This window comes from Gopherus flavomarginatus, chromosome 8, assembly GCF_025201925.1.
Source record: "Gopherus flavomarginatus isolate rGopFla2 chromosome 8, rGopFla2.mat.asm, whole genome shotgun sequence".
Lineage (NCBI taxonomy): Eukaryota > Metazoa > Chordata > Testudines > Testudinidae > Gopherus > Gopherus flavomarginatus.
In genome coordinates, this window is record NC_066624.1 from 24,523,581 (window position 1) to 24,550,202 (window position 26,622).

Below are 26,622 nucleotides of genomic sequence, written 5' to 3' on the forward strand. Positions count from 1 at the left end.
ACAGGATTAATAAAATCTCTTTCTTAGCTAAGTGGCTCTTTATTTTTGTATTAGAGAATTTGCATGTGTGGTGTTTGCAATTATATGGACTGATCAAAGACATGGTTGGTTATTTCTGTGTCATTCGCTCCACATTTTGTCTGCAGACTGGTATCAGATACCAAGGGGCAAGGTTAATGAAAGAAACCTTGAAATCTGGCCTGTTAAAATGTAGGCTTGTGGTTTTATGCCCTATATATTTACCAGAATGATACAAGTACCACCTCTGATATTTCCAGGGAGAAGAGTTAGAGTACAGAAGCCCAGGCCTGAACCCCATGGGTTTAAGAAGACCCTGTCAATAGTAGTTCAATCAATGTGGCAGCCACAGTTACAAGAGAAGTTCCCTCCTCTGAAATTTTTATAATCTAATTAGAGATCCTGCCTGAGCATTGGGAGAAATGGGATCTATATCCAAACTGTGCAGCACAGGCCCATCTGTAAATCTTAGTAGGTGCTATGATAGGTAGGGCAGCAGTTCAGAGCAAGAGGTTATGAAGGCTTTGTGGGTGAGCACAGTGTCAGAGACCTCATGAAAGAGGTAGGATTTCAAGAGGTGAGAAGTTGCTTGCTGGAGGGGAGAGGTTGTTCAATGTTTATGCCTTGTAGCAGAGTAGGAAAGTGCCTGTCCTAGTCCTTCCATCCTCTGCAAAGCATGGTCACAATGCGCTCTTCTCCATAATCCTGTCCATTGTCCCCTGGGAAACTACCTGGATTGACTTTCTGGGCCATTTCCTGTTCCACAACAAAAACAGTCCTCAAATTCCTTTTAAAATCCTACCTATTAACGTGCAGGATCTGAGATCAGCTGGTCATGCTGCAGGGACCTCTCTAACTGACCTCCTGTTCTGTGGAATTCCCATTGTTGTTGTTTCACAGAATAGCTGGATATGACGCGATCAAAGCCCTCTGTCAGTAATGAAAATCTGTATTTTTTCCCATCTCTTTGAAGAGGGGAGGGGTTCAAGTGTCTGTGGCTCATTCAATCTGGGGCCACTCTGCTAAAACTGTCCCTGCCACTGATGGCAATCAATGCTTTTTGTGATGGTGGTTTTTGTCCATTCAGAACTGGACTGAAACGCCCACTAAATTTCACATAGGTCACCTAACAGCCATTGCTAATAACCTGCCTGTATAGGATCCAGAGAGATGAAACATTCCAGATATCAGTGCTAATCCCCTGAGCTCCCCATCCCCCAGACAACTGGCATAATTTTATCCTGAGACTGAAATAGCTAGAACCATTCTCTAAATTCCAGGATATTAGCTAAACAGAGGGGAAACTTTAGTTGTTCTGCTATGGATCCTCCCATCCCCAGACGCTATTAACTAAAACTACTGCCTCTTTGCCACATCCCATCGGCTCCTGATTTTCCCAGTGGAGAGTTCTCCTTCTCTCCCTTCCCTTTTGCTATGTTCCCATCTTACACAGCAGCTTTGCCCTGTTTCTCACACACAAAACATGAGTACTCCCTGGCACCAAACCTATCCTTCAGGCAGATTCTGTTCAAGGACTGAGGCTGCATTTTCATAGGTCTTCTACCCCTTCACTTCCTTAATGACAACAACCAAACTTTCCATCTATTGTTCTGGGCAAAACAAGACGGAAAGAATTACACACAGGCCACACTCTAAATACAAATACATCTATATAATGTTTGCCCAAGAAATGAGGCTTGAGAGCATTCGCTACAGGGAGGGTAATTCCTATCTGCCCTTTGCAAATAGCAGTAAATAGCAGCCCCACTGTAGCTTGCCAAGCAGCTGATGACAAGGTGAGGTCTAACAATCCTGTCTTTTAAACAAAAAAAATATTAAGCAACAGTGATTCTCCAAAGTGGTCTGCCTCAGCAGAGCTCTCTGAGATAACACACCTGGGGAATAGATCAGTATGCAGTGTTTGGAGTTCCAAAATAACCAAATGAAAATGTTAGCTATGTATCATCACAGCTGGGTTACGCTCACTTTATATTTATACATGAGCTTTCTGGAGTCTTCTATTTTTGTTCCTGAGCAAGTCTGCATTCACTCTCCAGGCTGTGGCATTGTGCATTTGTTTAATTGTGTTACTGGGTTGAGTTGTCCAAAGAGAATGGTTGGGATTTGGTCTGAGTCACTTGTTGAACAGGAAGCTCCGAATAGACTGTGATTGGGTGCTGCTTTCAAGTAACTTGGAAAAGAGAGCAGTTTTTCTCTCTCTCTCTCCAAATTTGTATTTTTAGTGCTCCCACTGCTATTGATCTACACACAGACTGGATACAACTGGGTGATGGTTGGGTATTAGTCCAGCTGGTGAAAAGAATGGAATTTGTGTATCGAGACATGCTGAAAAGGGCCGCAGCAAAAGATCATGGTGGCAGCAAGGTTTGCGTGTGGCTGTAATGGGATGTTAAGCAATTCCACACAAAAAAGCGTTAAATCTCATTCTGGCTTTCTGAGTGCATTTGAGCACAAAGCCAAGGCAACAACTGATCGGAAAGGTTGCAAAAGGCAAAGTCAACTGGAAAGAGCCGACAAACTCATTACACATGGGGATGGGAAACATTTGAAATGATGACCAGTTTCTATTTGGACTTCAACAATTTTTTTTTAAAAAGTGCTTGTTACATAGTGGAAAATACAGTCACCAGTCCGGGTTCCAGTTGCAGAGGTAGGGAAAAAATGAGCTGAATGTGATTATTAGTGGTTTTGATGCTGCTGTTTGACTTGACATGTGATGGAAGGTAATCTCAATTCTCCTTCCTCTTCTCTCTCTCTGTCTCACTCTGTGTGGTCAGCCTTGTGCTCAGCTGATGAGTCATTCTGAAGCTCTGGTACCTTTTGTTAAAAAAGAAACTCCCAGGCAGATCTGTCTCAGGCAGATTTGAAACAAGACCCTCCTGGTAAGACTGTTTGCTCCCCCAGTGTCTTGGGCACTTTCTAGCTGAAGATCTTTGAGTCTTTTTGGCTGTGTGAGTAGGGGTGAAGGCACTGCTTTTTAAGTGGCCCCTTTCCCCTCCCACTACAATGCCTTGCATGGAACTCCATCAGCAGAGGCTGTGATCAAACAGCTGGAAATGGGAGTGGTTAGTTAGAATGCCTTAAGGAGGTAAATCCTTACTTTTTAAATAAAAATATATGCATTAAAATTTGCCGTGCCAAGGTAGGGTGATCAGATGTTCTGTGTTTATAGGGACAGTCCTGATGTTCGGGGCTTTGTCTTATATAAGCTTCTATTACTTCCCCCTCAATCCTGATGTTTCACACTTGCTATCTGGTCACCCTATGCCAAGGCAATCTGAGAGCAAACACGTGGCCTTTGCTCTCTTTCCTTAGATTCATTCTGGATCTTGAGACAGTCACCCCTCAATGTTAGGATCTTTGGAAATCCCTCTTTCTGCCCCAAAAGAAGCCTCTGCAATTGTTTCTGAACTTCTAAGCACTTTCTGTTTGGTTCAGTTTATCCATGACCATTTAATTCCCCCCTCGCATCCCCTCTTTGTGCATGGTGGTTTGGTGCTGGAGACTCTGCAGTTGAGCCATTCGGTCCAGTTCATGATTTATAAACTCTGATTGTTTATTCCTGTCATCCAGGGATGTTTTTATCCATGCGGGCTTTATGTTGCTCAACTAAAATACAATTTCAAAGCTGCTCCTGGAAACACGCGTTTCCACGCTGCAGTTTCCATAACTCTGAATGGTCACCCAGAGGCAGATATCATTGTACTGCCACTTCTCAGCAGGAGGTGCCACCTCATGGTCATGAGTGGGACTCAGGGAACATAGCTCCCATATAAAGTCATGGGGCACTTTCCAAGGCAGTTATAAGGGAGGGGTTAAAGAGAAACATCTCCTGTTTGTCCCCTGGCGCCTTTTAGGCCCTTAGGAGAAAGCCACAGCACCTGCAAACGTCTCTGAATAAAACAATCCTCATATCCATCCTTCCTTTCCAGACTAGTCCAAAGGGCAGCTTTCTGCATTCACATGGCCCTGATGCCACAGTACCAACTCCCATGAAACAAACCAAAACTAAATCATAAAAAATGTTTCTTAAAGCAATTTGACCACAAACTGCAACTTTCCCCATAGATGGTCACTTGAAAACTAACTCTCAGAAGCAAGAAGCATTTCTAGCTTGTTGTGAAATGCCAAACTGTTTCTTGTGCAGTCTTTTATTTCCTACTCCCTTCCTACCATACACCTTCTCTGCAGTGGAGTTACTGGATTGTGGAGTTGAACTGCAGTTCCGATTCCCTGATTTGGTTCCAATGTCCTTCTGGGGTTTTAACTTCAGACATGGAAGTTCTTCTGTCTCCTGCAGCTGACAATGTGCTGATCCCACTTTCAGCACCTGATCCTATCAAACAGCCTGGGATATTCTTTGAGGGACAGAATTGGAAGAGTCCTCACCAGGGAATGGGATTATTCCTTGCATTGACCAGAATGCAAATTGTTTACAAGAAGTGAGTGTGGGGAATAATTAGCAGCAACAAGGCCTCAATTGTCTGATACCAAAGGAATTGCTTCTTTATGTTCAACACATGGGGGGAAATTTTTTCCAAGGCAGCAAGGGAGTCATTTAAAGAAACAGAAAAGAAATTGCAGGCTAGAAAGTACAGTAGTATGAACATCCTCTGGACAGCTTGTGGAAGACCAAAAGGACCATAAGGCAAATGTGAGTGCATTTCTTTACTTGCATGAAATGAGAAGTAATGGAATCCACTGAAAGGCAAAGATATTGAGCTGTGCCTATGTTTTTCTATGGTAAGAGCCTCTGCAAATAATCTGCCTAAAAATGCAAAAGAAATATAATGCCTCCTCTTTGGACATTGTTACTGGATCCATTCCTCCTTCTGCCTGGGGAGACCTCTACTATATTCGCCTGCAGGTATGCAAGAGGCCGGTGGGTACTTTGTAATACTGTAGTGCATGTGTCTAGAGCAGTGCTTTTCAACCTGTGATCTGCGGGCCCCTGGGGGTCCACAGACTGTCAAAGATTTCCAAAGGGCTGCACACCTCCATTTGAAATTTTTTAGGGATCTGCAAATGAAAAAAGGTTGAAAACCACTGATCTAGAGTTATTCAGAACATTCCAATAAGATGAAAAAAAAGCAGACATTGTTAAAATCTGGTCAGCCAGGTCTACTCCACCTGCTTGTCAACAAAGGTATTATTCAGTCCAGGCTTAAATGTCCTAAGTGCTGGGGCTCCCACTCCTTCCATTGGGAGATTGTTCAGTGGCCTAAGAGGGCTGAGTTTCCTGATCTTCACAGCGATATATTAGTGTATGTCTTCACTGGAAAAATAGGTGGGGATTTAATTTGGGTTAGCTAACTCAGATTAAAATAGCAGTGAAAATATGTCAGCTCGTCTTTTAATTTGGTTTAGCAGCTCGAGTTCAAACTGATAGTGGAGACAAGTTGAGCTTAAGTTGCTAACCTGAGTTAAAAGCCAAGTTGCTGTGTCTTAATGGTTGTGTTAATCTCAGTTACCTAACTGAGGCAAGGTAACCCAAGTTAAAAACACACTTTTCTCCCTTTCAGTGGAGATGTATGACCCAGAGAAGCTAAGATGCTGTTGAATACACTTTGAGACAGATGGGATAATAAGAGGAATAACATGTTAAGTCACACAGTTCTGGTGGCCCTATGATGTATACTCTAGGCTGCTGTTTGGGAAATTTGTATTTGACTCCTGAGCTTGCTTAGCACACTGGCCTGGCAGGAGCTGAGATGATGCAGAAGCAGTGTACTTGGCCCATGGGCTCTGACCCCATTTCATTGTTCCGTGAGCCCCTCACCCATGTAAGTACCTATGTTGAAAGGATGTGAAAGTTCTTCTTGGCTGCAGCAGGCACATGACTACAATGTGGGAACATGAGGCATTGGGGAAGCGCAGCAGAGAACAATGAGGGCTGTGACTAGGCAGTGGAAGGCTCCTCCCTGTCAAAACCCCCTGTCATTGGTAAGATCCTGTAATGAAGAAGCAGCACCATCAACAATGAGCCTATCCTACAGGAAAAAAGCGACTGGTTGCATCATAGAAGCGATGAAGAAGTTGGAGAGGGACCAAGTGATGGGAAGGAAAATTAAAAGGATATGGGCCTTGGAGTGCAGGGGTGTGTGTGTGTGTGTGTGTGTGTGTGTGTGTGTGTGTGTGTGTGTGTGTGTGTGTGTGTGTGTGTGTGTGTGTGTGTGTGTGTGTGTGTGTGTGAGAGAGAGAGGGGCTGGGCAGAAATTTTTTTTTTAATTTTGACTCATAACATCAGCATTTGTAAGCATTTTTTTTTCCAATTTAAAGGTTCTCCAGTGTGGGAAATGATGGGAGGCCAAGACCATAGTTATTTAATGACAGTCCAGGTTGAGATTCCAAAAGTGAAAGCTTTAGAACTGTTAAAACACCAGTTGTTGAGATCACATGTCAAAATCTGCAGTGTCCTTGAAATCCCACTCGAATAAGTTTTCAAGCAGCCTGTTTCTTTTGCGTGTGATTGATGGAAATACGTTTGTGTGGCTGTGGCTGGTGAAATGACATTTACCCCTATTTACTGATAAAAGGTACGGTCGAGGGGCGGGCTGGGAGCCCAGGCTCAGTCCCCAGAGCCCTGGGCGCTGCAGAGCCCGGTGGGTACCGGCTGTTGCTCTCCAGCGCTATGCCCTGGGGTTGGTTTCCGTGAAGCCGGCACAGCCACGTGAGCCCCCGCCCGGCCCAGCGGGGCGCAGGGGGCAGTGCAGGGGCCGGAGGAGACCCCCGAAGGAGCTTTTGCGGTAGAGCCGAGGGATGCTGGAGCCTCTGGGCTGCGGGAAGGGCGAGGCGCCGCGGGGATGGGCTGGGGCTGGGGGAGATCCTGCGCCCGCTGCACCCGGCCGTGCCCAGGCGCCGGACTGGTCCTGGGGGTGAGACCCGGCCGCGGGGCGGGCGCTGGAGGCGGCGGAGCCGGGGCAGAGCGTGGGCAGGAGCAGGGGACGAGCCGGCTCGCCCTGCCCGCGCCGCACTCGGCCCGCGGCGCCGATGGAGAGTCCGAGCCGGCGGCGGGCTGAGCCCTGGAGCAAACGGTCCTTCAAGCTCCGCTTCCAGAGAGCCGCGGCCGCGGCGCCCTGCACGTGGAGGCGCTGGGGCCGGAAAGGGGGAGGTCGAGAGCCGGGGCCAGGTGAGCAGAGGATCTTCCTCCCCCCTGCTCCAGGATCTGCCTTCCCCGGGCTGTCTGTCTGTCTGTCTGTCCTTCCCCCTGCCCCAGGATCTGCCTTCCCCGGGCTGTCTGTCTGTCTGTCTGTCCTTCCCCCTGCCCCAGGATCTGCCTTCCCCGGGCTGTCTGTCTGTCTCTGTCCTTCCCCCTGCCCCAGGATCTGCCTTCCCCGGGCTGTCTGTCTGTCTGTCTCTGTCCTTCCCCCTGCCCCAGGATCTGCCTTCCCCGGGCTGTCTGTCCTTCCTCCTGCCCCAGGATCTGCCTTCCCCGGGCTGTCTGTCTGTCTCTGTCCTTCTCCCTGCCCCAGGATCTGCCTTCCCCGGGCTGTCTGTCTGTCTCTGTCCTCCCCCCTGCCCCAGGATCTGCCTCCCCCCCAGCTGTCTGTCCTTCCCCCTGCCCCAGGATCTGCCTTCCCCCCCAGCTGTCTGTCCTTCCTCCTGCCCCAGGATCTGCCTTCCCCGGGCTGTCTGTCTGTCTCTGTCCTTCCCCCTGCCCCAGGATCTGCCTTCCCCGGGCTGTCTGTCTGTCTCTGTCCTCCCCCCTGCCCCAGGATCTGCCTTCCCCCCAGCTGTCTGTCCTTCCTCCTGCCCCAGGATCTGCCTTCCCCGGGCTGTCTGTCTGTCTCTGTCCTCCCCCCTGCCCCAGGATCTGCCTCCCCCCCAGCTGTCTGTCCTTCCTCCTGCCCCAGGATCTGCCTTCCCCGGGCTGTCTGTCTGTCTCTGTCCTTCCCCCTGTCCCAGGATCTGTCTCCCCCCCGGCTATCTGTCCTTCCCCCGGCTGTCTGTCTGTCTGTCCTTCCCACTGCCCCAGGATCTGCCTCCCCCCCAGCTGTCTGTCCTTCCTCCTGCCCCAGGATCTGCCTTCCCCGGGCTGACAGTCTGTCTGTCCTCCCCCTTACCCCAGCATCTGCCTTCCCCGGGCTGTCTGTCTGTCCTCCCCCCTGCCCCAGGATCTGCCTCCCCCCGGCTGTCTGTCCTCCCCCCTGCCCCAGTATCTGCCTTCCCCTGTCCGTCTGTCTGTCCCGCCCCCCTTCCCATTATCTGCCTTCCCCTGTCTGTCTGTCCTTCCCCCTGCCCCAGTATGTGCCTTCCCCTGTCTGTCCTCCCCCCTGCCCCAGAATCTGCCCTCACTGCCTTCCCCTGTCTGTCTGTCCTTTTCCCTGCCCCATGACCTGCCTGATTCTGTCTGTCCTTCTCCTTGCCCCAGGATCTGTCTTCCCCAGTCTGTCTGTCCTTGCCCCTACCCCCATGCCTGTCCCCATATGGCTCAATCAATGTCTGTCCTTCCGTCTTTCTCAAGAGGATCCTTGTCTGTCTGTTGCTTTCCCTGTATCTGTCTGTCCTATCAGCATCTGTTCATCCCTCTGTCTCTCCCTCAGCATCTGCCCGTCTTTCTTCTATCCCAGGATCTCTATCTGTCCCCCTTTCACTGTTTTTGCCTTATCCGTGTCTGCCCTTTTCTCTGTTCCTGGGTTATTTAAGCTGTTCCCCTTCTCTCACTGCCACGTGTCTGATCTGGGCACTCTCCGCATTTCCATATGTTTTAGATCTGAAGAGAGTGGGAGGCAGCAGGGGGAGGAAAATCAAAAGAAAAGTCCCAGACTTTCCAGGGATTGTGGGGTGGGGTGGCTGCATGTGCACACTGACCGGTGGTTTGGTTTTAAATTCCTCTTGGGGGCTGATGTTGCTAAAGCAATCCCTGTCCTACAAACAGCCTGCGACCTGGGAGCTGTTCTGTGTTGGGAAGTGACAGATTTTACCTTGTGCTGAGGTGGCGGGATTTCAAACCATTGTTCATTTTTAAATACATTTAGATACAGAAGGAGCCTCCAGCAATGTAGTATGAGTCTAAGCTATAAAGTATTATGAAGTGATGGCAGCTGCTCCGAAAATGAAGGCTGAATGGTGTGTTTATAATAAGTTGGGCTTTTGGCACGCTGGGCCGCCATTCTAAAATCCCCTCTTTCGCCCTGCAAAAGAAATCATACGACGTTCATATGTTACATCTGGGCTGAATGTGGGGGCTTTCTCGCAAACTTGAAGTGACTCAGGTGAATGGTTTCTGAATTATGGCTCCATAAAAATCAAGATGTCGGTTCTAAAGTCTTCTGACATCTCTGTTACTACTGTGTATCAAAACAGAGGAAAAGAGAGAGACAGACTTCAGCAGAAATCACAAGTCCAGGACCAACATTTAATTGATTAATGGCAAATTATTAAACTTACTAACATTCCCATTAGGAATGTCACTAGGGAACTTTGGCTCCAGTGGGCTCACAAACAGGTGGTTGGAATCAGCACTCATTAGAATAGCCTGGATATTGTGGGCAAATTTAGGGATGGAGTTAGAGTGGGAGGCATTGTGCATATGTTACACAGCATCCTCCCAATGGGGACCTGATGATCTGGGGAGAAGGCTTGGGGGCGACTCAGATGTGCAGGTCTCTGGAGGGTGGTATATGGGGGAAGAGGGCATGCAAACGTGGCAGGTGGATGTGTAGCTCAGAGGAGGCTGCAAGAGGTCTAGGGCTTAGGAGCTGTTTTCATGGCACTGGGTTGAAAAAACAGGCTGATCTATAAAAGAGAGAGGGCAGCTTATGGCAGGGTGTCTCTGGGACTTTGATCTGAAAGAGCTTAAATTTGGTGACTTTCTGGGCACACTGCAAAAGACAAGGTCTCTGGGGAAGGCTGAGGTGGTGTTTCCAGGATGGTAAAGGAGGTGGGTGGTTGGCAGTCTGAGTTCCTGTGGAAATGATTTTAATGCTGCTGAGGTTTAATTTAATTGTATTTATTATGTGATTAATTACATCAGGGCACCTAGGTGTCTTTATTATTTGAAACCCAAATAAAATAAAAATACTAGCCCTTCTTAGCTTGTGAGGTTTTGGGGGCGGGGCCAGAGTTTTTGTTATGTGTTATTCTCCCCTCTCTACACAACATACCACACATGGATCATCAGGGGGAAGTTCCTGCAAAACATTTTAATTTTGTCAAATCAATGTTTTCTAACAGAAAACTGTTCAGCTGGAAAATTTTTGACCTGCTCTAGTTATAACTATGCACTGTACCCCTACTGAGTTTTCTGTCTTGGTTCCCTTCATATAAGCAGTGTACTTTGGGTCTAGCTTTTCACCCAGTGAAAAACATTTTTGTAGAATACTTGATTCCTGTCCCACCACCATGTATCCTGTTAGTGTATTTGTAGTTGACTACATCTCCCCTTAGTCTCTCTTGTCTAGACTGGATGCATTGTGAGATATATCATTTAGTACCAGGATTTTCACTTCTGACAGGGAGTATAATCAATTAATTTAGTTCACAAATTTTTACATGTAAAGTTTTTTTAATTTAAATTTTTTTTTAACAAAACTTTTCACGAACAATTGTCAACATTATCAATATTTTCTGTATTTTGTGAAATGTTCTTTGACTTCTTTTATCTAGCTTTTGTCAACCTTTTAAAATAATTTTTAACTTTGTGTTAGAACCCCATTTTTTAGTCAAACAAACCAACCCACAGTTTAGGAAAACAAATTTCGATAATGATTTTGAAAATTATTTGAATAAAAGTGTTGATAAAAATATATAGATGAAAAACAAGGGAAATTTTGCAAAAACCAGACAGGAATATTGATCCACATTGACTCCTGTGCAATGGGAAAACTTTGAATTTTTTCTCATCATTTTTTCCCTGTTTCTCAACCACTCTAGTGCTTAGTGAAGAGTCTGTCTAGAACCTGCCCCACAGCCCTGGGGGAGAGTGAGTGACTTTTGCTTCTATCAAATGATCCCTCAGGAATGGGATAGATCTGTTCTGGAGGAGATTGACTACAACTCTCCTTACCTGGAAGGAAATGTTAGGTTTCTGGGGGAAAGGAGAAACAAGGGAAGGACAAGGGGATCCTAAAGGAACTGGCCATTGAAATAACCAACTCTGTAAAACCTGTGTGTATGATGTTCCTGGACCCTGAAAGGATGTTTCCATTAATCCCTTGTGTGTCACTGTCCTAACCCTCCCCTTGTCTAGGCCCAGAGTTGTGTCAAACACCCAGAATGAAGGACACAACTATGGTCAGCAGAAGATTCAGCATGACATGTTTTGGGCTAGGTTTCTTTAACAGACCTTGAAGTTTCCTGCAACTTCCAGATTTGGCATTTCGAATCTCAATAATTTTTTAGTGCTAAGACTTCATCTCAGTGTGCTGGATGATAACACTGTGGAGCTAGGGCCAGCCTTGCTGGTGAAGAGAGAGAGCTCAGAGGGGCAGGAGTGTACTCTGGACTGACCTGGCACTGGTACTGCAGGGCTCAGTATGTCCATCTTATTGAGGATATGGTATTCAGAAGCCATCGCCGCTCCCAAGCCAGACAGACCCTATTCAAGGATTTTTGTGGGATTAGCCAACATCTTGTTTGCTTTGTGGCTGGGCCTTTTCATTTATCTTGGTAAACATGGACTCTGCTTCCTGACCATAGCCCAGGTTTGAAAAGCACTGTCTTAGACTTGCAAACCACCCTCCACGATCTTGGGAACAATACACCAGTCTCCGCTTCCCTTCCTCCCAACGTTCCCCCTTTTTACCATGCCCCAGGTGGGTTTCTTTTGTGGTCACCTGACTGCAAAGCACAATAACCACTTCCCACACCAGGCTATTTTGACTGGTCAGCTGCAGTCCGGTTGATACTGCAGAGCCCGAGAGGTCCGAGATGCTTGCTGCTTCATCATCCCCTTACCTCTGGTGGTCCCTTTGGGCTACTATTGGCATGCAGTTTCAGGGCCAGCTCACAATGAATTCAGCAGTAACCTCCCTCCCCCTTGATTTGAATGGGAGCAGGATCAAGCACTCAGGTTTTTGAAGCAGATGAGTTTGGGGTCACTGAGCTGGTTGCTTCCTCTCTCTTTGCTCAGTAACTTGTCCCCCTTGCAGTGGCTGGAGATGTTTTACTCTATTTTAGCAGTGGCTGCATAATCCAGATTCCTTGGCTGAATTCCTGCTGTTTCGCTGAGATCTGTGGCTGGTGTTTCAATCACCCTGTGCACTGGGAAAGACACAGGATCCTTGTTACATGAAATCAAACCCTATGAATGTTGCTGTTGTATTTCTGTGTCTGTCCATCCCCCCCCCCCCCCCCGCCCACTCCTTTTGGAAACTGAGGAATTGATTCTTGACTAATTCCTGATAGAAGCAAATGGATGGGATTAAGATGCAAGTGCTGGGATTTCCAACATATTAAGACATGGCAGAGAGAGCCATGAAATGAAATACCCATCACCAGATGCCATCAAAATACCCTTGGCTTGGTAAGACGGTAACTTGGCCTGCCTGGTGTATTTCCAGAGTTGTCAATACTGCTGAAGAATGAAACTGGTGCCTATTGAATTGAGGTAGAATGGACCAAATTTATGCCTGGCCCCTGGAATCCACTGGGATAGATTTGGCCCAACACTTTTGAAGGAACAGCAGTAAATATTCCTTTCTTCTCCTGTTATTTGCTTTAGGGTCTGTGTTTTCTGGCTTTGCTGCCTGGACAGCTTGTGAGGATCCTAGTAGCAATAAATCCTTGCCCAGCATATGAGATCCTTGCAGTCACAAAGTCTAATTCTTGCCCTTCTTTCCTTTGCTTTTGGGGGAAGGAAGTGTTGCATCATTATTCTACAAAGCCAATGTATATTGCAAAACCAAATCACTCTTGTGTGCTCTGAAAGCCACCTGTATCTGAAGGGTGTCAACCTCAAGGAGAAAGAGCAATCATAAGGGGTGCCCAAGGGGTATGGTTACATTAGAAATGCTACAGCTGCAACTGCGCCACTGTAGCTCTGTAGTGCAGACACATACGACAGCAGTGGAAGGGGTTCTTCCGTTGCTGTAATAAATTCACCCTTCCAAGAGGCAGTATCTAGGAGTGTCTACACTGGTGCTTAGGTTGGCTTCATTACATCGCACAGGGTATAAACGTTTTCCCTGCCCTGAGCAATGGAGTTAAGCTGACCTAAGTTCGTAGTGTAGGGCAAGGAAATGTAGGCCTTCCCTAGCATTGAGATTTCTTAGGCCTGGTCTCTGCTACAGAGATATGTCGACGTAACTGTAAGCGTCTACGCTAAAACATAGCTTCCACCCATGTAACTCGCCCACTAACCCAACCTAATACCTCCATCTCCACAAGAGGCGTAGGGTTTAAGTCACTGAAGTTAGGGCGACGTGTGTCAGTGTACACAGTGCGTTGCTTACGTTGACTGTTGCTGCTTTTCAGAAACTGTCCCACAATGCCCCACACTGGCAGTTAAATCAATGCAAGTGCTCCTGGTAAGGACACGCACCGCTGACACAAGGAGCGTAGTGTGGATGTGTAAAAGCGATTCAATTACTGTGGTAGCTGTAGGTTTACATAACTTAGGTCGGCTTAATTTTGAAGTGTAGACTTGCCCTAAATTGTGGAGTAGTTTCTCAAGGGAAACAAGGAAGCTCCAACATGTGAGCCATATAAAAGCTAGAGAGGAAGCATGGTCTGGTGTAATAGGTCAGGTTTCTCAACCTGTAGGTCACAACCAAAACTGGGTTGCTAGGATGTGTCGAAGTATCATGTGGGAGGCCTGGCAGGAGAGGCTGGGAAGGAGGTCAGGTCCTGCCCCCAGAGTGTGTGAGGACTTGGGGGGTGGGTTCAGAGCCTGCCCTGGACTCTGCTCACAGCAGTGGCTTCCGTGGCTCCGGTCCCACAGGGCTGGTTGGGCTTAGCATCCTGCGACAGGTATTGGGACCAGGTGCATGGGGTCACATCACCGCTCAGGTTTTCCCAGCTGCCCCTTTGTCATGATGCTGTGGGCTGGCCGGGCCAAATTTGAGTGAGTGGCATGGAGTGGGGACAGAAGCTGCCATTATGATACACACAGTGTACCTCCCCCCCCTCCAATGTCTACCAGCACAGCACAGACCTGAGAATCTGATGACAGAGATGCAGGGGGCTTACTTATGTAGGGGAAGAACTTCCATGTGTATTCATGTGCCTGCTAGATAGGGACAAGATTAGGACTGTGGCCATCAGTTCATTTCACATTAAAAGATCAGGATCTCATTACCAAGCCCCTTGATCCAAATATCCCCTCTGTAGTGGACTGTACTTTTAAGAGCCCCAGTAACTTTGTGTATGATACCAAACCAGGCGCATTACGCTCTTCGCTTATGAACAGTACCCCCGTTACCTGACTATCTGGCTGCTTACATTTATCTGTGTGTCCCTTGCAATGCAGACACATCCCTCTTGCTGTAACAAATTTCCCAGTCATACTGCCATTGGCAGGTGTGGAGTGACGCTTGTACATGATGGTCACCTATATTCCAGGTCCAGAAGTACTTGCAGCTGTGTTTGGGTGTCTTTGGCTTTATTGGAGACATGCAAAAGTCCAAAGAATCACCACAATAAAAATCAGCATAGGGGGATTTTTGTAAATAAAAGCCAGCTTCAGAAATGCTTATGACTGGGACCATGGTGTGCAGTGGGGAGGGAGAAGGATGAGATGTATGTTTGTGGCTGCAAATTAAGCAAGTTCCTAACAACTGCTCAGCAGTCAGATGCCTGAGGGGAAGGAAACAAATAGGGCACTTATTTGCGGGGTGAGGCGGGGGTGTAGCCTTAACAAGCATTTGAGCCCAGATGCAGCTGTGCTTCCCTAGTGCTTGTGTTAACAATAGGGATTATCTTGAAAACCTCTTTGTTCTGTGCTGGTATCAAAAAGTGAATGATAAACAATAACAGTTGCATTACTTACCTAGTAAGCTAAGGCCAAACATACATAGGTACATGCAGCAGCTTAGCCCAGAACACCCACTTCTGGTTTTCTCATCCCCTCTGGCCAAGTTGTATATATACATCTAACTGAACATTTTGTAGTGTGTTTTGGTTTTGTCCCCATAATTGCAGGAGGAAAGGAGCCAGATAATGACAGTCCCAGGACTGGTGGGTGGTTTGTTTGTCGCGGACACATTGGTTTTGGTTTTGTTTATAGAGGTGGGTGGCCAGATGGAGTGAAGATATGTTTCCCAGGAATCTTCTGTTGTTTGTTTGTTTTGTTGATTTGTTTGTTTTGACTTTTGTGTTTGGCAACCGTTTTATTCAGTGTGGACTAATGTGCGTCTTGGCCAGAAGAGGGCACCTTTTCGTGATCCATTTCTAAGTGTGTTGTCAACTGGAAGGGAGACTGCACAGTGAGGTTAAAGGTGCAGGAGATTACAGTGTCCTCCCTTGAACATAGCTTGTCCTTAATTATATGGAAGCTAAAGGCCAATCATCAGTAGAAACTGTATGGAAACCCAGCAGCAGACTTTCTGCAATGTTCAGATGATTTTGACCATGGTTAGAACACAGGAGTGGGAGTCAGAACACCCTAGTTCTACTCCTGTCTCTGCTGCTACTGACTTACTGTGTGGCTTTGGGTAAATCACTTGCCCCCTCTCTGTCCCTCAGTTTCCCCATCTGTAAAGTGGAGATAACAATACTGATCTACCTCCCAGAGAAGCTGGGGGCCTCAAGTAATAATGTTTGTAAAGTGCTGTGAGATCCTTAGTTGGAAAGCATTTGTTTCGAAAACGTTTTCTTTATTTCTCCAAGCATCTGATTCTCTCCCTAGTCCTGCATGTAAGAGTTCTAAACACCTAGCCAGGACCGAGGACATACCCTGCTAATGTTAATCATCCAGGATTGTGACTTGCACATAAGAGAGATCACCCCACACTGCAAGAGGGATCAGGAGGATGGGGTCTTCCTGCTCATTATGGTTTATGTAGCTGACAGGCTGCTGCTGAGTGGTTGCATAAATGCCTTTGGCCTGCCTTAGCGGAACAGGTCTTTGGCAGTGGCTGCAGATCCATTTCTGACCTGAGCAGGCTGTTGTTGCACAATGATAAGGTCCCTGAGGGGAATCTTGGCTTTCCTATGAGAACATCAGCTGTTCTATAACCTTTCATTAGGAATCTGGAGATTTCTCAGAGCCTAGTGCCCACCCCAACCTGACCATCCCATTTTATTAGTAACAGAGATGGGCTCAAGCCACAGAATTAATTCCTAGATTCAGATTTGGAAGCCCCCCTCTCACCTCAGGGCTCAGGGGCGTTTGAGTCTGGGGATTTAGTCTGGCCAGCTATATAATTCCAATCCCAATCTGGGTTTGGATTGTGAGCCAGCCCAAAGTTTAGGAGAGCTTGGACCCGGGGTTCTGATCCACACCTATCTTTTATAATAACTGGTGCTTTGCATTTCACTAGTGCCAGGCTCCAAAAGATCTCAAAATGCTTTTAAAATATTACCTAAGGATCCCAGCCCCCTGGGAAATAGGTCAGTGTGTCTGTCCCCATTTTACAGATGGGAAGCCGAGGCACAGAAAACTGAGGTGACTTACCCAAGGCCACACAGATAGTCAGTGGCAGATTTGGGGATCGATCGTTAGTATCTGATTCCCAGCCCCCTGCTCTTACCACTGCATCAGAACTATGACAGTTGAGGTGAAGGCAACCCTCTTTAAACCCCACTGTTTACACCTTGTCTCTGCATAACCTGCCAATGGTAATGAGACATTGCTAACCACTGGTGCTGCCTCCTCAGGGTGAGGTCTGTAAAACCCAGCGGTGCTCTCATCCTCCCAGATGGACCGGGTGCAGGGTGTGGGAGGTTAGCTGCTGTTGGTTGGTGATGAGGCAAAAGGCAAAATAGAATCCAGTCTACTGTGCTGCAGTATGGACAGCAGGAGCTAGTTCCCCTAAAACAATTTTACCCTCAGGCCTTTGCCATGCTGTGTGCTGTGTACACACTGATCTTTGCAAATGGACTGTCTGGCTGTACCTGTACAGCTGCCTGCATTTAAACTGTGGTGTGTCTCTCAGCCCCACAAGCCTTTAGGAGAATCAGAGATGTCAGTGACTGGCAGGCTGTGTTAGGTTCCATCTAGTCCATCTTCTCTGAGGCCAGAGCAGGACTACTCCTTAGACCTTGTCTAAAGGACAGGTGACTTTGGTATAACTTGCATCGCTCAGGGGTGTGAATAATCCTCTCCCCTGAGTGACGTAGGTTAAACCGACCTATGCGCTGGTGTGGACAGTGCCATATTGGCGGGAGAGCTTCTCCTGCCAACATAGCTACCACCTCTTGTGGAGGCAGGAGATCTTCAGCCGATAGGAGAGCTCTCTCCCGTCGGCTTAGCATCTCTCCATCACAAGAGCTGCAGCGGTGCAGCTGTACCACTGTGGGTGCTGTAGTGGAGATGTAGCCTTAGAGTCCATTTGCTAGAGCTTTGTCGTGTCTGGCTTTGACTATCCCAAGCAATGAGGTTCCCACCCCTCCCCCCCCGGGAGACGATTCCACAGTCCCTCCGTGGCATTTTGCCTGGTATTCAGCCTGAAATGTGCTTTGCTGAGTGTCACCTATCGCTTCTAGTGAGGGCCCGTGGGCCACAATTGCTCTCCCTCCTTGCTATTTACACCCTTCAAATTCACATCCATCTTTATTCTATTGAGCCCCACCCCTTTGCTGCTGCTGACCCAAGTCTGCCCTTTCTTTTCATTTTCTCTCATCCTCACCACTCCCCCACTTCTTCCTCCCTGCCAGTCTGTCCACCTTGTTTGTGCCCAACACAGCACTTCCCTCTTCTGGGGGGGCTGAAGGAATTCCAGCCATGTATATTGTTGAGCTTCCGTGTGTGCACACGCACACTGGCCTCCTTGTCTGAGCAGCAGTGCTGGCCAAGGCAGGGCCCTGGGGCTTGCCGCCGCTCCTCAGTAATATGTTATGAACTATTAATATCTCCCTATGCGTGAGGCTTCTCAATGCTGCCCATTCATCAGCCAGGCTGGGGGGAGAGTGTGGTGCACGCCTTTTTCCCCCTTTGCCCTCCCAGCATCTTGCCTCAGTAGCATCCCAGAGGCCGGCCTTTCAGTGCAAACAGGAGTGGGTGTGTGTTGAACTGCCTGGTTTGGCGCCTCCCTCCTTACTTCCTTTTTATAGTTCGGTGTCTCAGAGATATTTCCTGTCTCTTTGGTCCCTTTTTGAATGAGAACATGAGTGGAAAATGTTTGAAATCCTCCTCCGTGCTGAGCATTTTTCCATTGGCGTCAGGAGCCGTTGGGCTCCTTGTGCTATTTGGATAGGAGAGTCCCAGCTTCCCCCGCTGTCCCAGAGGGAGGAGTGTATGATGATTGTTTCCAGAGCAACATTTGTTGGGCAGCTAAAGTCACTTGGCCTTTGGGGTTGGCAGGCCCCGGAGCTGATGGGAGCAGGTGCCCATTTCAGCACTCTTGTAGCTGGAGCTCATCAGGGCTTGGTAAATGAACTCAAAAGGGCAGCCTATCATGGGGGATGGTGTGTGTAAACTCTGCCCCTGGTGAGTGTTGTTCTTTATCTGGGAAGATGCACATGGGGCACAAGAGGAGGGAATTTTAACATTGCTAGCGAAGACGTGTTCGAGTCCACCTATGCTAAGAGTAGGTGCTACATGTTCCTGTCTCCACCACCTTCCCAATGGGGCTTGCTCCTGCTTGCCTGGACCTCTGAAACAAGGGTTTCTGTCCCTATTGTGGTGACAACCCAGCCAGACTTGGAGCAGATCTTCCCTCTCCTCCATCTTGCCTATGGAGCCCACTTACCCATCGCTGAGCGTGAATAGCCTTTCCAGGGCACTCCTACTCCTTGGAGGCTATAGTACAGGGAGACTGAGTACAGGAGTCAAATGCTGGTCAGCCATCCCCTAGTCCATCTCTGACATTGCACTGTCCTGTAACTTGGGATGCTGCCTATGATGGGGCTCTTACCACTGAGTGGCAGTGAGGAACTCTCGAGTTCTAGACTTGGCTCTGGTCTTTTACTCATATTGCATGGGAAAAGCAAATCCCTTAATATTCAGAGAGGGAAGATGATCTTGTGGTTAAAGCACAGGGCTGGGAGCCAGGAGATCTGTGCTCTAATCCCAGCTGTGCTGCTAATTAGTTGTGTGACTTTTGACAAGTCACTTTGCCTCAGTTTCCTATCTGTAAAATGAGAATAGGACTTACCCTCCAAAGGGTCTGTGAGGATGAACCCATTAGGGTTTGTAAGCCAATGTGAGGTGTTCTCATATTTTAATAATGACCTTTAACCCTTTCTTGTGTGGTCTCTCTTCTGTGTCAGAGGTTTTGGAAAAGTGAGGCAAGATCTAAAATCTTTGATTTATTCCAAGACTTTCTAAAGGTATCACACCTGGAAGTCTGTTTTTACTTAAAAGCAACAAAGAATCCTGTGGCACTTTATAGACTAACAAACGTTTTGGAGCATGAGCTTTCGTGGGTGAATACCCACGTCGTCAGATGTATTCACCCACGAAAGCTCATGCTCCAATACGTTTGTTAGTCTATAAGGTGTCACAGAACTCTTTGCCGCTTTTACAGATCCAGACTAACACGGCTACCCCTCTGATGTTTTTACCTAGTCATATGAGCTGGGGGATGGATTCCCTGTGGTTTTGCCACTGTCTAGGCACCTGTTTCTGCAGCATGTCACTGTGTGTAATTGCTGTGGCTGTCAGTGACTCTAGAAATGTAACAGCTGGTCTCAGCTGTTTGTGCAGGCTCTGCTCACAAACCTTGCACCAACTTGCTGTGCTGAGCTGGGTGGCTGGGCATCTTGTTAGGGCCTCTTGGAGATTTGTTAGCAGGAGCATGCTGTAGAGTTTGGGTAAATAAGAATCTTGTTTTCTGAGCAGGAAAAGGCCTTTGTGGAAGAACTTTATAAAGGGCTCACTGCTGACCTTGGATATGGGGACAGAGCCAGTGCCCTGTATTGCCTGCTGAAATGTCTGATTTAGCTCAAGTTTTTAGTGACTGAAGGCATTGTAAGCACTGGGTGTGTCACTTCAATCCTCCAGATAAAGGGACATGTCAGCAAGGCCTGAGATGAGTTGAATGACTGTAACAGGGTGTGGCCCTCAGCAGGATTGCCACCCTGGAATTCAGTGCCTTGTATTCATTCAGTCTTTCTGTTTTCAGTTCAGAGGCAGATCTGTTGACGTCCGGCTAGCTAGGAGGCTCACAAAATAGAGGACTGGGGAGCCCTTTGCAGATGTGTATTATTGTCACTCCCAGGTCACTCTGCTTGAGGGAATAGTAACTCCAGTAATACATAGCATGTCTGAGGCCATGTCTACATCTAAAATTTTGCAGCGCTGGTTGTTACAGCTGTATTAGTACAGCTGTATAGGGCCAGCGCTGCAGAGTGGCCACACTTACAGCAACCAGCGCTGCAAGTTGTGTTAGATGTGGCCACACTGCAGCGCTGTTGGGCGGCTTCAAGGGAGGTTCGGGGAACGCGAGAGCAAACCGCGGCGAAGCTGGTCTCCTTTCCCGGTTTGCTCTCTCGTTCCCCGAACCCCCGAACAAGCAGGTCTCCTTCCCTGCGGTTTGCTGGGTGGTTCGGGGAACGCGAGAGCAAACCCGGGAAAGGAGACCAGCTTCGCCGCGGTTTGCTCTCGCGTTCCCCGAACAAGCAGGTCTCCTTCCCTGCGGTTTGCAGGGTGGTTCCGGGAAACGCGAGAGCAAACCGCGGCGAAGCTGGTCTCCTTTCCCGGTTTGCTCTCGCGTTCCCGGAACCACCCAGCAAACCTCAGGGAAGGAGACCTGCTTGCTCGGGGTTCGGGGAACGCGAGAGCAAGCCGCGGCGAAGCTGGTCTCCTTTCCCGGTTTGCTCTCGCGTTCCCGGAACCACCCAGCAAACCTCAGGGAAGGAGACCTGCTTGCTCGGGATTCGGGGAACGCGAGAGCAAACCGGGGAAGGAGACCAGCTTGATTACCAGAGGCTTCCTCAGGTATGCTGGGATACCTGCTTATTCCACGGAGGTCAAGAAAAGCGCTGGTAAGTGTCTATATTTGATTACCAGCGCTGGATCACCAGCGCTGGATCCTCTACACCCGAGACCAAACGGGAGTACGGCCAGCGCTGCAAACAGGGAGTTGCAGCGCTGGTGATGCCCTGCAGATGTGTACACCTCCTAAGTTGCAGCGCTGTAACTCCCTCACCAGCGCTGCAACTTTCTGATGTAGACAAGCCCTGAGTCTTCACACGTTCTGCACATACTATCAGCTCTTAGGGCCATGCCTGTTGTTGTGTTGTGCTTAGGGCTTACAGAACATAGAGTTGACGCTCTATGAAAGACTTGGAGCATTCACATGTATGGAGGAGCAGGTGGGTGTGGTGGGGGTACCTCATGATGTTTAGTTGTAATGGGTCCTGCTGCTGGCTCAGGTGCTGGCACCGGGAGGCTTTCCTGAAGAAGCACATTTTGAGGAGGGATTTGAACAGAGGCAGGTTCGTGCCCATCATCCCGAGCTGTGGAACAGTGCAGATCTTTGCAGGCCTGTCCGTGCTCTGTGGCACCCTGAGGAGGTGGGGCAGCCGCACTTTAGAGATGGAGAAAATGAGGCAGAGTGAGAACCATCGCCACGGGGGCCAATGTCAGACCGGGATCAGAACTCAGGGATTCTTGTATTTAGACCACATCTCCTTCTGCTGATCCCCCCGCAGGATGCTTTTATGCTGAGTCTCCTTCAGATAACCCTTATTTTCTTCATATCCCAATAATTTCCTCCCACCCCCACAGATAAATACCCCCTTCCCTGCAGAGACACCCCCTTGGTGCTGAGAGGATGCAGCAGTGACTGATTATCCTCCAGGAGTCCACAGTGTCCACCAACAGGAACCACCAGCTCCTCCTTCCCACCTCCATACCCATGGTCTGTGGCCAGTAAAGGGATTCATTGCCCAAAACTATAAAAACAGTTTAGTGTCAACAAGAGCTGCATGTAGAGGACTTGTTGCTCAGCAAGCCTCCTTACCACTGTGAGACAAGATCTGCATGAATACAGGCTTCCCCTGGACTGGGTGGGTGAGATGAGGCAGGTTATGAAAGCGGTTTTAGAGAGCGTGGGGACTTTCCACTTCCTCCGACCTGGAAAGGTGCAGAGCAGGCTGGGGTCTTGGGAAGAGGCTGGGGTGGTTGACGGGAAGCTTGGGGTTGAGGACAAGGCTGTGCTTGTGGGAGGCTGGAGAGTTTAGCAAAGCCAGCTGAAATGAGTGGTTAAAACTCTGGGCGCTTTGGGACACTTAGGTAACCCTCAGTGTCCCTGTCAATAATTCCAGGGGAGGAGGTGGTTTGTGGTTTCTTGACCTGCTGTCCTGGACCTTTCCTTGTTGTTCTGACCAGGGTACTCCTCTCTGCAGAATCCCTTTACTGTCTGTCTGTCTCTCCCTGCTTTGAATCTGTGCTCCTCATCTTCACCGTCAAGGCTCATCGTAATGCTGCCCCTATTCCATTTCTGCTGTCATCTCTCCCCCTCACACTCTACACTCCTGCACCTTCTACCATCCTGCCCCTGGCATCTGGCACAGCTTCCCACTTGCCATGGGACAAACCCCCTCCCCCACACACATCCCTCCTTAAATGCCATTTCTTCTTCAGAGTCTACTGCATGGCTCCCGAGCACCAACTGCTCACACTTTACATTTTACATTGTATTTGAATTGAAGTTGGGAGCCTCTCTTCTTGCAAGACCCCGGCTGGGATTTAGGGAGACCTTGTGCTCTTACACTTGACTGCACAGGCTGTACAGCTAGTCTGGCATCTAGAGAGCCAGAGAGAATCAGGCTCTGTCTGTGTCCAGCAGCTTAGTTAGAGTTCTCAGCACAGGGTAACCCCAGGCTTCTTTGTGCCCTGGGAGGTGCGAGGGCTCCTCTGCATTGCTGAAAAGCCTCTCCTCATGGAGGGCACACAGCACAAGAACAGATACCTAGCCAAGAATGTTCATCTGTGACCAGAGTGTGGCAGAGAATTAAAAAACCCACACAACGTGAGTGCAGCTTCCTTGGCTCCGTCTTGCCTCTCTGGAATCTCTTTTCAGGGCACCTGTTAGGGTTGGTGGGAAGGGGGAGTTAGGGACCGGTCTGTCTTCAGCCCAAGGAATATCCAGGGGCTCAGTTTTGGGAGGGAAAAGGGAGTGAGCCACATTTATGTATCCATCAGGCAGGAGCCATTGGGCGGTTTCAGCTGTCCCGTTCTTGCTGCTAATTTTCCTAAAGCTGTGGAGTTCTCCTAGCCTCTCTCATGTTTCCGAGTGTTCATTTCCACTAAGCAGGGCAGGGATCCAGAAGCAAACCTTGGCACGGGTCTACCCACAGGAGGGGGTCTACAGTTGTTGCTACCATTTTTCAGATGGATAGGGGGAAGGAGGGTCATTGAATGAGCACTTGTTTGAGAATACAAAGCCAGAACCTGCACAGTGTTAAGTAGCAGTGCGAGAAGCTGACAGTCTCTCTGGGATATAATAATGACACAAATCGGTGGTTTCACATCTGCCTTGGGTGGCTCCCACTCTACATTACACAGCTACTTGTGGCCTTACTGGCTAAGGGGATTAAGACCTTGTTGGGATGCTTGGTGTTGCTTGTTGGCATATCAGATACCTAGAACTCATGGTTACAGCAGCACTAGGATCTGGTTTCTGGGGCACACCGGACAGTTTGGGGAGCTGCTTGTGCATTTGTACTGAGCTTGTTTTACTCGTGCTTGGTGAGAGAGATTGGAGACTCTCCCCTCTTTGAACCTCCTTCCCACTCCGTGTGGCTAATTAAAACTTAGGGTTAGAGACAGGTCAAGCTGCAAAGTTGGGATTGGATTGGAACTGTTCCAAGTTTTGGATCCGGTACATTGGTTTGGCCCATTTGTATTGACATCTAGGTACCTCACTGAGCTTATGCTCTTGCTTTCTACCTCTGGAGACCTACATTTGTATCTGTCTTAGACCTCAGGTGTGAAAAGACTGACAGTCTCACAGCACTGCTCCTAATGGATGTGTTCACATGACAGCCCCGTCATGGAGTCTGGTAGTGTTCGAGACCATTAGCAGCCTCTGCTGGGGACAAAGCCTTGGACTTGAGTACCTGGGTGTGCAGCTGCTCACGACTGAGGTGCATCCGCAGAGTTTCAGCCTATTGTGTGAGCCCCAGTGTTAGAATAATGGGGCGGGGGTGGGGGTTGTGGGGTAGAAGTGAGTGGCATTGTCAGAGCTGTGTGAAGTGCTGGAATAATAGGGGGTTCTTTAGGCCATAAGTGAGAGGCATTGGCAGAGCCGTGGGAGGGAAGCTTCTGCAGTACATGCCTTCATTATGCCTGTTTACAGCCAGTGCCTGCATTCTGTGTGTGAGCTATTTGGATGATCTGTTTTACCACCAATGGAGTGTGAATATCTGGCAGTATGTTTCCTTCCTCATCTGCTGTAATTAATCTTTAGTTTAGAGTAAACAGATATGCTGGGCACTCCTCTGGTGCTAGAAGTACTTGGGAGATGACTTTTTGACATTCATTCTCTCTTCTGTGCCTGTGGGATCATCTGAAAGCAAATGCTGTGAAAGAAAGGGGCTGCTTTATGATTGGCTTAATGGGAGGGAAAAAAAGCCTCTTGAAAAAAACTTTCCAGAGGGCCCAGCTGGTTTTACTTTTCAGTGATTGGCCAAGGCTGTGGAGGGCGGACACAGCTGCTGCTCAAGGACCTACAGTCTGGCCACCTGAGCGTGAAACTTATTTACGCTGACAATAGTTAAGGCGCAACAGCACCTTAGCTAGCAAAAACCCCTTTGTGTGTGTTTAAATCTATAACTCATTCAAACTTCATTTTGTCATTTTCCTGCTGCAGTAAAGAAAGTGATTGAACAGTTAAAGGATTCTCACAATCTGGCTGCTTGCTTGTCAGTTTTCTGTTAGCTGATATTAGGCAGCTGTTCCCCACCAAGTGTTGTTGAGCTGAAGGAGACACGACACAACCTCAAGGTAAATCAAATACACGGATTTCAGTAATTGCTTGGTGCACTGTCTTGGTGCTGCTCTCTCTATGCCTCTATGTGTGTGTGAGATGTGGATTATTTTGTAAGGCAGCATGTGTCAGTCATCTGTTACTGTAATAGAGGATAATGCTCTTTATAGAATTTGCCTCCAGGAATAGCGAGGGGCTGTCAGATTGAGTATTTGTTGTTCCATGACTGATATTTAGGGGACATTCACGTCCAAATAACTTGACTGACGGTGTTCGTATTGGGCTGTTGTTGCACAGGGGAAGGAAAGAGAATCTCTGAGCTGGTGCAGAAGTTTCCTACCATACTCAACCGGTTACTGAATTTTGGATTTCCCAGGCTGAGTCCTGGCAAGGTGCATTGGGCTAGAGTGCACATTTTCATTCTTGCCACTCCGGCATGTGTTTAACTTGGAGTTTGCAGGTTCTGTGTGTGTGAGGCTTTTTGACTTGTTATGCAATTGACTTTTTCAGTCACAGCAAACCAGTCCCTAAAATAAGAAATCCCAGCATGAAGTGGATGTACTCATTGTCTGTTTGAGGCTACATGGATTTTTCTTTGGATACTGCCTCACCTCTCCTTTGACTGGGACCGGCACAGCTGTTTTGGTTGGGATTTGATTGGTGACTGAAAACGCACAGATTTAGGCTCTGATCAAAAGTCCAGTAAAGTTAATGGAAAGATTCTGGTTGCCTTTTTTCCCTGGCTCTGGATCAGGCCCTTATACTGAAGTGAAGGAGAAAAATGCTAAGCTCCGCATCCTGACTTCCAAACCGACATACTTTTAAATCCATTGCCCTGTGTTGGAGACCACTGTGTGCTGGGTAGAGGCTGATCTCTGTGTCACCATTCTGTTGTAGTCTATAACGTAATGATGATAAACATCGTTCTCAAAGCACTTTACAAAGGAGGTTTCTGTGGTGGGGTTTCCGGGGCTGATTAATGCATATGCTTCTTGGAATGTCCCCATTCCATCCCATGCTAATTTCCTCAGCGTGTTTGGTTTTGTAATTTATTTTTCTATGGTGGCTTTTAAAATAGCTTACAGGCTACTCTTATACTCGGGTGTAAATTGTTACATTTTAATTCAAGTATGATTAATTTATATTGAAATATTGCTGAAAAACACAGAAAATGTCTTTATTCCTCTGTGCCCACATATGTCAGCAGTGACTGCCCTGGTTTAAGGTGGGGTGTACAAAGTATATGGGCCCAATTGAATTCTGGTTGAAATCCATGGAAGTCTTTCCATTGACTTCAGCAGGAGTTGGATTAGATAGACCCTCACACCTAAGTGAACTTGTTGTTTGTTTTTTTAATGAGATAGACATCAGAGACAAATACAAAGCAGATACAAAACCCAGATAAAATACATATATATGTAATGTGCCTTCACTTCCTTGAATAAACTCTTTCAATATAAATTTTAAAATGTTTATTTCATATGATTTTATTAACTATTCTCCCTCCACTTTGTCCTGAATAACCAAACCTGAGCACATATATAGGGCAGAACCGGTATGTGGTTTAGTTTTATAAATGAACAAAAGTGACTGTGGTTAAATGAAA

The 26,622-nt window shown here is 47.9% G+C and overlaps 1 protein-coding gene across 12 annotated transcripts in view; it reads left to right on the forward strand.

The window, feature by feature from the left end:
• Window positions 1-26,622, forward strand: part of STARD8 (StAR related lipid transfer domain containing 8) — a 149,473-nt gene that overhangs the window by 39,197 nt on the left and 83,654 nt on the right. Inside the window, exon 1 of one of the 12 annotated variants that reach the window (XM_050964592.1) lies at window positions 7,057-7,168. The exons of 9 other annotated variants lie outside the window; for them this stretch is intronic. The gene's annotated coding sequence lies outside the window, so the exon portion shown is untranslated. Of the gene's footprint in view, window positions 1-7,056; window positions 7,169-24,899; window positions 25,034-26,622 lie in introns of those variants that run through there. 2 more of the 12 variants (XM_050964597.1, XM_050964603.1) reach the window with 2 other exon arrangements.